The following is a 14,196-nucleotide window of genomic DNA, read 5'->3' on the forward strand; positions in this document are numbered from 1 at the left end:
AACTGGCAAGGTGAGGTGGCTGTGGCTTGTTCTGTTTCTCTGATCTTCCAGCCTTGGCCCATGTACCTGGCTCCAGGTGTGTTTTTATTAATAAGACCATTTAAGATTCGTGCTACACTTTTGTGTTAATCTCTTTCATAGAGGTTCACACTCTTCCTTTGATATCTCCCTCATTGCAACTTACTTGTTTCCTGTCTATCAAGGGCATCCAATTTAAACACATATATCTAATAATTCAAAGCTAACATCCACATAGGAGAGGAAATGTATCATTTGTCTAAATCTGGGTTACCTAACTCAAGATAATGATTTCTAGCTCCACCTATCTTCTTGCGAATTTAATAATTTCATTTTTCTTTATAGCTGAATGATATTCCATTGTGTAAATAAATTACATTTTCATTGTCCACTCTCAGTTTGTGGGTATCTACAAACTATTACTTCCAAGATCATAGAATAACATCTTCATATTCCTAAGAAGTCCGAACTAGATAAGACAAAAGAACAACTTACTTGATACATGAAATTCCTGAGCATCTGATGTCATTGGGTCACTGTTGCAGCTGCCTCTTTCTATTTCTCTTTTCCTTGTGAGTTGCTGTTGTCTAGTCCTTGGTCACCCTCCAGTTCTAGCTCCTAAGAAGTAAGTAAATTAGATCAGTTGATCCCAGCTCTTTATTCTCTGTTCAGTTTCGTTGAATCTCATGTGTTAATTCAAGAGTTTGTACTCATCATGGACTCAGCTAGGGCAGAGAACTGCAGGCAACTCAAGTTTTATGAGGATCTGTGCTGTGCTTTGACCATACTCACCATGAATCCTGGTGATTCTGAGAGGCCTATTTGCAATTTTCTCTGCTTTATGTTTATAGACTTAGCTGTTCAGAAACCTAGAAGTGAGTATGGATATACTGATAATAACCATTGATGCACATTTTAGCATAGAATGAGCATGGTGATTGAGGGTAATTCCTTTTCCTGGGGATGCACTCAAATTTATGTGTTCTATATAAATCCTGGATGGATTTTCTGATGATATAAGAGAATTTATGTGTAGAAATAAAGGCATATAGGTTTCTGAAAGTCAGCCTTTTCAGAAACACCCTGTTGATTTTGGAGTTCTTTATCTACTGAATAACAAATTACCAGGTAATAATAATTAATTCTAAAGCAGTCATTTGCTTACTTGTAAATGACAAAACTTACCTTACCTATGGATGTTCAAGAAATATTAAGATAGAATACTCCAAGAATGCAAAGTGTGTGAGGTATGTGTTTGCAGTTGCATTTGTCCTTATATCCTGTATTAAACCAGCAGAAAGACAAGTGGTGTAACATATGGTGTAACAATAGAGTTGATTTTAAATGGTCTTACATAGATTCATAGTGAAAGGGATTAGGAATCCCAAGCTGTAAAGATAACCCAAGTCCATTCAATGTGTGTAATATCTAATGATTTAAATATCAGCTTGATACACACACCATCTTTCCTAATAGTTAAATATTAAATAGCATCATCAAATTTATGATCAAATGTTCTCTACCAATTAGTGATACATCAAGTTTGAGATTCTGAGTCATAATTTATATTACCAGTAGTGTTTATCTTTCATTTGCCATAGTTTAAAAATATGTTTAGTAATTGCCTCAAAATTAATAAATATTATGTTAGTCAATAATTTCACTTTAAACTTCTACATTGACTGATTGATTTTATAATTATTTTAAAAATACACTTCAGTTTTCTCAGTATGACACTATAAGTATTCTCAATTTTTTTGCCATAGATTGCCAATAAAGAGAATGAGTATCAGTTCATTTATTATGTCAATTTATTATTTGCATCATAAAAATAAAAATTAAAAAGATAAAAATATAATATAAAGCTAATCACTTTTCTATCTTCATTAATAGTTCAAGTGATATAAAATAATCTTATTTTGAGTCTTAGAATGATTTACTGCATGGAGTTTTATGTCATAGTGTATCTCTCACATATACTGCACATTTGCAACAGCTAAGTTGAAATATTAACCATTTCTATATACATGGGTTGATGAGATTAATTATAGAAATTTTATTTATCACCCTTAAATCTTTCTTATTTTCAGGTTTACGTAACTTAATGAGATATTCTTTCAGTTTTAAGTAAACAATAAAAAAAATAATTGTTTTCTAAAAATACGTCTTGAAGACAAAATTCTGTATTGAACATATCTTCATGAGGTCAAATAAGTTCTTTAGTATACTTTTACCAGATTCCTGTTTAGATGACTAAATATTTTAGGACAGACTCTGATGAGTTCCTAATCCAGTTTTCCCCTTCTGTGATGGTCATTCTTGGTTGTCAACTTGACACACTGGGCAAGGGGGACCTCATTTGAGGCTTGTCTCCACTTGACTGGCCTATCCGCATGCCTGTGGCATTTCCTTGATTGGTAATTGGTGGATGATTGTACAGCTGGCTGTGAGTCTGGTGGTGCCACACCTGGGTAGGGGGTCCTGGGTTGTATGAAGAAGCTAGCTGAGCAGAAGCTGAAGCAAGGCAGTGAGCAGCAGTGGTCTTCTCTGGTCTCAGCTTCTGTTTCTACTTCCAGGTTCCTGACTTAGGTTTCTGCCTTGAGTCCCTGCTTCAACTTCCCTAGATGGTGGCTTATAACCAGTCAGTCAAAGAAATGCCTTGCTCTGGAGGAGGTGGGAATAGGGGGTTGGCTGGGGGGAAGGGGAGGGGAGCAGGAAGGGGGAGAACAAGGGAATCTGTGGCTGTTATGTAGAACTGAACAGTATTGTAAAATAAAATAAAATAAAATAAAATAAAATAAAATAAAATAAAATAAAAAGAAACCCTTTCCTCCCTAAAGTTGCTGCGGACCCTGTTGTTTATCACAAAAGAAATTGAGGTAGGAAATTCATGGCTTGTTTTTGTTGTTGTTATGGCTGTAAGCAAGATAGGTGCTATCTTTTTGTTGTGAAATGTGAAATATCTTCTACAAGCTCAAGTGTCTGGACACTTGGTACCCAGCTGGTAGGACTGTTTGTGGAGATTAGAGAACCTTTAGGAGGTACATCCTCAATGGAGGAACTGACTCGTTGTTTAGTTAACAGCTGAGCATGTCTCCCATCCCTACTCTCTGTTGGTCTATTCTTTCTGGCTAGCCACTTCACTGTAAGCACCCACTACTGCTGCAGTCACAATTTCCTGCTGCCTCGACTACTTCACCAAGAGGGATAGAATCCCTTCAACCCTGAACCCAAGTAAGTCCTTTTTCCATTAAGTTGCTTCATGTCAGGTTTTCAGTTCCAGGGCAAGTAATACAATGTACAGTGTGGCTGAAGTTTTCCTGGTCCTGCCTGGCTCCCACAGCCCTGTGGCCTCTTGGACCCACGTAAACACACACAGGCTTATATTAATTAAAACTACTTGGCCATTAGCTCAGGCTAACTATTGACTAGCTCTTACATATAAATTAACCCATAATTCTTACTTATGTTTAGCCACGTGACTTGGTACCTTTTCTCAGTTCTGCCTTCACATCTTTCTTCCTCTGTGTCTGCTGGCAACTCCTGACTCAGCCTTCCTCTTCCCAGAATCCTCCTCTCTGCTTATCCCGCCTATACTATACTTCCTGCCTGGCTACTGGCCAATCAGCATTTTTATTTATCAACCAAATCAGAGCAACACATTCACAGCATACAGAAAGACATCTCCAGCAGTACAGTTTCCAGTCAGTTGCAGAACTAGGGAGAAGGCGTGATTAGTAAAAATCCTGCAAGGCTCTGTTCTTAAGCTGTTTAATTGAGTGATTGGGAAAACCAGAAGATTTTTGAGTTCAGAGAGTTAGTTTCTGTAGTTTATTATATTTTTTTTGTCTTGTGTTTTCTTTGCCATTTTGTGTAGGAAGATAATTCCTACAAGACCTAGAGATGAACTAACTTGGAGTCTGCTTAGAGCCTAGCTAGCAACAGGCACTATCAGAGGTCCTGATCATGCCTGACCAGTGAGGGGTGACCACACAATGTCATGGATTGGAACACAGCCTGGGTGCTGGGAGGAGGGTATGTCAGGCTCTTCCCATTGCTGAATAAATGAGTCTGCTGTTGGCCCTTCACCTGACTCCTGGTATCTGTGTTGTTGACACCTGTGCCTTCTCAGCCCATTGCCCCAAGGGAGCCGTTAAGACCCAGCACCAATTATGGGGATCATTTTACACTGGTATGCTATACAACATGGCTTTACTTTCCCATTTTTCCACTTGGATATGGCACAGGTGCATAATTGCTTTAACTGTGACTAGGGCCTCTCCTGGTGGAAAATTCTTCCCCAAAACTTTCAAAAACTTCCATCACTAACCGGTATGCTGAAGCACTTAGGACCTGTGTAGAGGTCTAGGTAGATGTGTATTGTTGCTGTGACAGGTAGATGATGAGAGCCACTTAAAGAAGGTGGGGTTTATTTCAGTCCACAGTTTGAAGGCATAGTCCACCATGGTGGGAAAGACATGGGCAGTAGGACACAAAACATTTGTTCACTCTACGTCCACAGCCAGGAAATAGAGATGGACAGATGCCAAGTGTTCAGCTCACTGTCTCCTTTTTATTCAATCTGAGACACCACCCCATGGAATGTACTACTAACATGTAAGGAAGGTCCTCTACCTCAATTAGCACAATCTATAAGTCCCTCGTGGGCATGTTCAGAATTGGTTTTCAAGGTGTTTCTTTTTTTTTTCAAGGTGTTTCTTAATGAAATCAAATTGACAAGGAAAATTAACACACAATGTTTCGCTCCTATTTATTTCGTGTTTAAGATGCCAGGATAAAGTTCTAGAGTCACGTTTGTTCTTAGATTGTCTTGTTCAATGTTGAGTTGTTTGATGCTAGGACAGTAAAGGTTTTGGGAATCTTAGACAATGTACTTGTGTGTCCTTCTAATATAATCATTTGTTATACTAAATCATTATATGTTTTCAAGGATATAGAAGGTACTCTATGCTGCAGGACAATGGACACATTCTTGCTGTAACTCTGGCCACTTGTTCCCTAAGATTTCTTTACTAATGATTTCTATGGCAACAGTGACATTATCAGCTCAGCCACTACAGTGTTCTTTTTTTTTTTTTTTTTTCCCGAGACAGGGTTTCTCTTTAGCTTTGCGCCTTTCCTGGAACTCACTTGGTAGCCCAGGCTGGCCTCGAACTCTAGGAGATCTGCCTGCCTCTGCCTCCCGAGTGCTGGGATTAAAGGCATGCGCCACCACCGCCCGGCTCACTACAGTGTTCTTACCATAGTCAATGATCACGATTGCACATCAGATCTTTTCTGTAGAACTGAGCCCTCTCCAGCTATACTTATCACCATATGAGATTAATTTGTATTTAAATGTAAAAGATTACAATATAGTAGCTCGGTTACCCTTTACCATCACCAGGAAACAGATGAATAAAACCATGTGACTGAGATATCAAGTCTCTGATGACTTCATAATCTAATTTAGCCTGTTACATTTTTATGGTAAATTAACAGGGAGAAATACACATTTGTTTTATCATAACCTCTTTTCCATATTCAATTAGAACATGGAGGAATTTGATCCACATCTCTTATCAGTGGGCAAGCTTCATAGGTTTCTTTGCTGATAGTTCTCTTGACAAAACTTTTTGTTTAACTGTCAACTTGAATCTGTTGTTCAACACTAGCTCCCCATTGCTCTCTTGGCATGACCAATATGTTTTTATATTCAAAAGCTAGTTGTACATTTAATTATCCTTGCAGATACTGTTCATCAATATAACTTTAATTATGAAAGTGTCAAGTATCTTGGAAGTAAATCTATTCAGAACACTCTGGAACTTGTAAGTAATGCAAGTACCTCTAGGAATGCTTTTTCCTTTTTTTTTCCTTTTCAGTCAAATGGGGCCTTATAGCTCCCCTGATGGTGAACATTTTTTTTTCTATTTACCTGTGATACTGTTCCTGCTAATTACATATCCCTAAGTAGCTACAATTACACTGTCTGTAAGGAAGAACTCATAGTTCATTTTTCATAATAGAAAGAGATACTACTTTAAAATTGAATTATTAGGGTTATTCCAATTTCTTCCCTGTTCCTTAAAATAATAGCAACAGTAAGAGAACTTATCTACATAGTCCAGTCTGGATGAGAACTTGCTGTTGAAAGTACCAAAAGCTGGCTTAGAAGTCATAAAGTTCTCTCTCACCTCAGCATCTGGTATGCTGTCAGGGTGTGTCACCATGCCTAGCTTCAATGCAACTATTATCATATTTGTTACTTTAATGCAATTTCAAGTCTTCTAGAACTTTAGACAACATTTCTCACCCACCATGGAAATGTTAAAATTGGCTAGAAAATAAGAACTTCAAATTATGATATTTTTGCATTGTAGTATCATAATAAACTGAATTAACTTATAGCATATTCAAGAGACATCAGAAGACATATATCAAGAGTGATAATATCAAGAGATAATATGTTAACACTATTTAGATATTGCCAAATATATTGAATTTATAACACCAAATGATTATCTTTTACACCCAAACTCAGCATTCTAAGTAAAATCTAGATTTCATATGGAAGAGTAGAATAGTTTTAAAAAGAATGGCTTGTCAATAATGTCTACTTTAGAAAATGAGATACGCTTTTATTTTCAAAATATTCTGAAAGGTAATATTGCTTTGCACTAAGAGTAAGTAAAGTTTCCAAATCTGATAACCCTGAAAAGTAGATTACTCAATATAATCATTAATGTGATGAGATGAAATATAGATTTATCAGCATATATATTAATCACATGTATTTTGACTATTTATTTTCAAAGACAGTTGTCACTGTTAGTATTATGGTTTGTAGGTAGACAAGAATATAGTTTGGTCACTTGAAATATACTAGAAAAGTAAGGTTTTTATAAGTATTGATAGAAAATGGATGTTGAACTTATGTCAAACAAATTATCACTCTACTAATAGCTAAATATCAATTTAAACTAATTTATTTCATGAAATATTCCATCTTATGTATAAACTATAACACATTGAATTTTAAGTTAGACACTGTTGATACATTTTCAGTGGGTATTTTTACATAGATGCTTTTGCTTCTATAAACACTGCCGCTGACTTAATACCTTCCCCCATTCAATACTGTGTTTCAATACACGTAAGCCTGCTTACCTCATTCACTACTGGAAAAAGCTCCTGCTCTTACATTTCACAATATATAGAAAACCAATGGATTTAACATCCCGACTGACAATTAAAGATTTGTTGCCTGTCATTTCATGTTGTTTGCAAGGTGAAAACAAATCACAAAGGATGTTTGTGCTGTGTTTGAAGATTCAATATGATGATTCTATCCTCATCTACTAACACACTCTCTTTCTCTCCCTATATATAGTGTATAAATATTATATGTATTTATTATACAATATACACGTATATGTATTCAAAAGCTACTGCTGCATTTAATTATCCCTGCATTTACTTATCCCTATTCATCAATATATTTAAATTAAGAAACTCTCAAGTATTCAGAACACTCTGGGACTTGTAGGTGAAAAAAAGTACCTCAAGGAGTGCTTTATTTTTCTTTCCCTTTTCAATCAAATGGGGCCTTATAGCTCCCCTGATGGTGAATAATTTTTTGCTTCATTGGTAACATATATATATATATATATATATATATATATATATATATATATACACACACACATATATATGAGAGTTTTGCTTTAACATGCATATAAAGTACATACTAGTAATACATTACATATTACATAATATATACAGTGCATGTCATATTATATATATATTATATAGCATATGATTTATGTGACATATAGTATATTGCCAGTGAGTATATTATCATAATATATATTATGTAATATATAATATGTAATGTATTACCACTGAGTATATGCATATATATGTTAAAGCAAAATTGTTTTTGTTTATATATATACATATTTATATACATACACACACACATATATATGTGTGTATAGTTTTGCTTTAGCACAATACCAAACAGTCCACAGACTCTACACTATATTGAAAGTATAGATGTCTTTGTACAAGTAATGGCAGAGATGGGGACTAGAAACACACAATAATTTTCACTGGTTTTCATATATTAGGTTTAGAAAGTTTGCAAAATATATGTTCATGTAAAAACATTGCTAAGAGACTCCCATGGACTTGTACTATATCTATGCAAGTAGATAAACGTTTGTAGTAATCTTTCATGTATAAATTACTAAATTAACACCTGTGCATTTTTCTTTCATTTTTAATAAAACAATTTTAAATTTATTTTACATACCAGCCACAGTTTTCCCTCCCCCACCTCCCATTCTCTCCCCCACCTCCTTTCTACTTCTTCCCCCACCCCATCCATCCATCCCTCAGAAAAGAGCAGTCCTCCCATGGGAGTCAACAAAGCATAGCATATCAAGTTGAGGCAGGACCAAGCTCCTTCCTGGTACACCAAGGCTGAGTGAAGCATCCCACCATAGGGAATAGGTTCCAAAAAGCCAGCTCATGCACCAGGGACAGATCCTGGTCCCACTGCTAGGGACTCCACAAACAGACCAGACTACACAACTGTCACCCATATGCAGAGGGCCTAGGTTGGTCCCATGCAGGCTCCCTAGATGTCCGTCTAGAATCCGTGAGCTCCCACGAGCTCAGGTCAGAACAGCTGTACATTTTGTCATCCTGGAAATCACAAACACTCCCATGTCAATACAGAAACAGGTACAGTTTCTCACATTACGACTGTGATTAAATCTTAAGATCATTTGAGCTTCTATCTGTGCTTAGCTAAACTACTTATTTATATTGTTCTACTAATACATACTACTTGTTACTAGAGGTGGAAATCTTGGTATGATAATGGCACTAAATAAGATAATATTACTATGTGATGTTAGTGTGATGATAATAGGAGGAGCATCCCTCAAACCTTGCTGTTGGATATTTCTGTGGGAACCATGCCTTTGAGCTGCATGTGCTTCACCTGTGGAATGTGATGAATATACATTTCCCTTAAAACTATTAAATATTCTAGTCATAGTTGTTCAAGGAGATCTTCTTTATGGCTTCACTCTCAATACTCATTTTCAGATTCAAACCTCACTTCAACCAGATGACCTCATATTTGTCCTATAGCCTAAATTTCCAAATAACAAAAGCCACTTTTATGGACTATCAAACATATACTCAAAAAAAAAAATGACTGCCTTGGAATACAGATGAACATTCATTAAAATTCCATTGTAACTTGAAAATTTCCATATGCTAGCTATTTAGGCTTATCACCTTTGGCAAAATGAATGAAAAATAGTATCGTTTTACAATTTTATAAAAAGAATTAAGGTCCCTAGATTAGATGTGTCTTAAGTGTGACTTCCCTTTTTCTTTCTTCATATTAGCAGATGAAAAGAATAAACACGAATTTCCTAAGTCAGAAGTAATGACAGATAATGGTGCATGAAGGTTTATTTTACTCACCCCTTTTATTCACTTTCTTATTCTTTTATCAAATTAAGGACATAATACAAATCTGGCGTGCCATCTCAAGTGAAGCAAATGCAACTATATAGATAGAAAGGGGAACATTCTCTTGATAGACTATGAATTAAGTTGTTGCCTAGGCAGTGTCAGATTTGGATTTAGAAAACAACAGTGTGAAATCCTCAAGTATAATCCTTGGGGGCAAACTCAGTGGTATAGTATAGACACAGCTGCTTGAGCTATCATTCATGTCAGGTGGGAAATGATGTGGAAGAAGGAGGGTAAACAAGTCTTCAATAGCTCATATCTTAGAGACAGAATATAGTGATGGAAATGACACCTATGAGTGTTAATGAAACGCCAGGACATCTTTATTGTGGAAACACTCTAGCAAAGAAATGGAATTCAGTGTCACAGTCTTGCTATCAAAAGGCAATTTTCAAAGCAGTCAGCAAATCATATACTTCAATTTTGGTCTCAAATGTTGGAGATGTGAGCACTGGTCAGCATACAAGACTGCCGAAAACAATTCTCCCCAGAACGTACTGGCATAGGTTGGTCATCCTTCTCCAAAAGCTCACTTAAGCATGAACCCTTATCTTTTGACCTCACTAGTTAATACTCATCGTAAATAGTCAGTATAGTGGAATCCAGAAGAAAACATATTATTAAAAGACTATGTACTATGCTGCCTTTCACAAACAATATAGATGCTTTCATCAGTATTAGTCTTTTAAAACTTTCTGTTTATTTCTTTGCAGTTAGGAATGAATGATGTGCTCATTCCTGATGTCACTGATACCATTCTTAGGTCACTGAAGTTTTTTTAAACCTCATTGTGTACCATACTTTTTCTTTTGGGCCACAAACCAGCTCCCAAATCATGACACAGACTTATTATTAATTTTGAATCCTTGGCCTTAGCTTAGCTCTTTTCTTTTCTGGCTAGCTCTTTTAACTTTAATTAACCTGTTTATCTTTATCTACTTTTTGCCTCAGGGCTTTTTAGTTTCTTTCCTTAAGTACATCTTACTTTTGCTGTTTCTCCTGACTGGCTGACCAGCACTGCCTGGCTTCTGGTCCCAGATATCTCCCTAGTTCTCTCCTCCTCCTTTTCTTGTTCCTCCTTTCTTGAGCCTATATTCTCCTCTAATTTATACTCTATGCCTTCCAGCCCCACCTATCCTTTATTAGCCATTCAGTTCTTAATTAGACGAATCAAGTGCCTTAGGCAGGCAAGGAAAAATAGCTTTTCATATTTAAACAAATGCAACATAAATAAAAGTAACATGCCTTTACAGAGTTAAAGTAATTTTCTGCAGCATAACAAATGTAACACATCTTTACCTTGTTAACATATTATGCCACAACATCATTGTTTTATTTTAATTGGGGAAATATTTTCTCTCTAAACACCAATGTCTTAGACCTAATTTTCTTGTATTTCAGTCATTAATGCTAAGAATTGTCTCTTAAATTATGGACACAAGTTATATAAAAGGGAGATGTTTTAAGTAAAAAATTTGGAAGCATTAGAATTTATTGGATATGGAAATAATATGAACACAGTGAGATGCAAATAATATATGATTTGTAGGTTGACTTCAGAGAAAAAGGCCTAGATGGTTTCTGTGATGGCTTCTCTCGTGAAAGCTAGGATCATAAATAATATAGGTTTGTTTTTAGTTTCACAACAAGCTTTGGCAATTCAATAGAACAATGATCAGAGCAGGCTGCAAGTATAGACTCGAAACTTTATATTTGCCTAAGTTCTCTAAGAAGTTAAACTATATTTTGTTTCACATCAATACCTATCTACTATTTTATTTTCTAATGATTCAAAGAAATGATGTTATCCTCAGTTCTAAGTGTTTATGTAGCTATATCTGTATCTAGTCTGTATCATTGCTGAATATAAGAAGACATGGTTTGACCCTTGGTGTGCTTCTGATAGGCAAGGCTATCCTCTCAGGAGTTGAAACACGGGATACTGAGATGGTCAGCCCTTTACTGATTCACAAGAGGGGACTGTTACTTGATTGTAAGACATTTTGGCTCTATCCCCACAATGATGCTCCTTGGCCCAATTTAATACATTATTGTATTTATATTGATTTCATCATAACTTGTTATGAACATAATGGAGTCTTCAGTTTTTCTGTTATTTTTATTTATCTTATTTTTTACAAAACTATAGGCCTCATTATGACATTTTCATGCATGTGGTCTTTTACTTTGCATCAGCAAATCAATATATATTTTTTATTGTCCATATTTATCCCATTACCCTCTACTGTTTTTCATTTTTCATTTTAATTTTAATTTTCTATTTTTAAAAGAAAACATATTCTATATGTAAAAAGACAACAACTGTAGATGTTCAGGGAGTCCAACGTGATGCTGTAATCCGTGCATGCATTGTGTGATATTTAAATAGGTTGAACGTGTTCTTCTCAGTAATTATTTCCCTGTGGAGACATCATTCACTTACCCTCCCTTCCATGTGTCTGAAATGTACAGTGCACTATTGTTAGCTGTAATCACCCTGTTATGCCACAGCACACAGAAACTTCATATTACTTTCTAAGTCTAATTTATTACCCACTGATTAATCTCTCCAGTCCTCCCTCACTAATCCTTTCTGTAGCCTCTGGTAACCTCCATTGTACTCTTAGCTTCTGTAGACTTTTATAGCTCCTAAGGTACTTGTATTCCTGTGCCTGAGCTATTTTATTTAACAAAATAACCTCAAGTTCCATCCATATTGTTGTCAGTGGTAACATGTTAGTTTTTTTTTTTAATGGTTCAAGGATTCCTTGGTGTATGTGTCCAAATTTTCTTTATTCATTAATCAATCAATGTACTCCATATTGTTTTCATTTATTGTATTTTTTGAGTGTATGGTATATATGTATGATGTTCATAAGGGAGGTTGTGGGTACTTGTGTAGAGATCAGAGGATACCCCTGGATGTTGGCTCTCACCATCTGCCTTTTTAAGATGGTCTCTTGCTAACTGCTATATATGAAAGTCTAGCTGGCCAGTGATTCTCCTACATCTGCCCCTCATCTCTAGCTGTGAGTGTGCTGATATTACTGATGCTTGCTTACTGCATTTAGCTTCCTCATGGGTTCTGGGGATTGAGCTGGGTGGTCCTTTGTGCTCCATAAGTGATTTCCTCCTGAATCATCTCATAGCTCAACTGTTTTTACTTTTTATTATTCTAGATATATATGGAGATGAAGATAATTCTTTTTTATATATATCTCCTTTGGATATATACCTAGGAGTGCTCAAATTCACAATCTTATCTGTATTAGTTAGGTTTTCGATGCTATGACCAAATACCCATGAAAAGCAACTTAAGGGAGAAAAAAGTTAATTTTAGCTCACTGTTTCAGAAGGCTGTTGTGTGACACTATTACTGGGAAGACATGAATATTAATTTACATGATGGAATGTTATTTTTCTGTTAAGAAAAAAAAAATGAAATTATTAAATTTGCAAGAATGGATTGAGTTAGAAACAATTATCCTGAATGAGGTAACCCAGCCCTGGAAAGATAAACATTTCATTTTTTTTTAAAGTAGAAGCTTTAAGCTTAGAATATATGTGTTATATTCACAAAGGTTAGGTAGTGAACAAGTGACCAGGTGGGTGGAAGTCATTGTCTAAGTAAGGGGAATAGATTGTAGTGTCATAAAGCGATAAAGTGAAAATTAGCACGGGTCAGTTAAATGGTGTGTGGGATGGGAGTACAGAGTAGAGAAGTGAATATAGGGAGGGTGGCCTTTTAAAAAGCCACCTGGAGACCTACTACTGTAGAAGCTTTCTAAAGTTTGTACATATGTAAAAGGAGTTAAAATTGAGTTACTAGGTAGTAGAGAAAGTGATGCCCCAACTAGATATCTTTGCTACCAAATGAAATCCCCATAACCAGCAACACATCATATCCTTTTGTGTTGTTATCCAAATGAATCCCACAGTTCCTCAAATACTGCTTATCCTCTAAAACATGATGGTAAGACCTTATTGTTGAAGATATGACATGCTTAAATCATTGAATGGTGAGAGATCAAACGGGTACTCTACTGGAAGAGTCACCCCTCCTGACTAGCATTAATAGGACTTTAAGTTGCTGTACATATTACCAGGGGAGAAAAGTAATTATTGATCTCATTTAGTGAAGAACCCTGAAAGCTACAATAGCTGCCTGTCAGCAACCAACCACTTTTTTGAAAACCAGTCACTTTTTGAGTGCCTTATTAAGGCCTGTTCCATGAGTTGAAACCTTACCTGATACTGTTAATGCAGCAAAGATTCTGAGACTAGATAAGTTGTGTGCCTTAGGGGAAAGGGGCAAATTACTACTACCGTTATGCTAAATAAATATAGCAATACAATGACTTCTAATCATATATTGCTATACCTATAGATTGCTCAAACCTCATCAGAGAAACATCTTGCAGTAGATGGGAACTAACACAGAGGCCCACACTAGAAAATGAGCAGAGAGTGAGCCACATTGGAGCACTCAGTCCTAAATAGTATGTTTTCTTCACATGCCTCTTCTTAAGGTTCAGGGTTCCATGTGGATGAGAAGTAGAAAGGTTATGGGAGCTGGAGGTGTTTGGTGACCTCAAGGAAAGAGCATTTTCTTTATACAAC

The 14,196-nt window shown here is 35.9% G+C and overlaps 1 long non-coding RNA gene across 1 annotated transcript in view; it reads right to left on the reverse strand.

The window, feature by feature from the left end:
- Nucleotides 1–505: 505 nt before the first annotated feature.
- LOC143269111 (uncharacterized) overlaps nucleotides 506–14,196 on the reverse strand; it is a 29,371-nt gene continuing 15,680 nt past the window's right edge. The window contains exon 3 of the long non-coding RNA XR_013045471.1: nucleotides 506–636. This is a non-coding gene — a long non-coding RNA (uncharacterized LOC143269111). The remainder of the gene's footprint in view (nucleotides 637–14,196) is intronic.

Source organism: Peromyscus maniculatus, chromosome 17, assembly GCF_049852395.1.
Source record: "Peromyscus maniculatus bairdii isolate BWxNUB_F1_BW_parent chromosome 17, HU_Pman_BW_mat_3.1, whole genome shotgun sequence".
Lineage (NCBI taxonomy): Eukaryota > Metazoa > Chordata > Mammalia > Rodentia > Cricetidae > Peromyscus > Peromyscus maniculatus.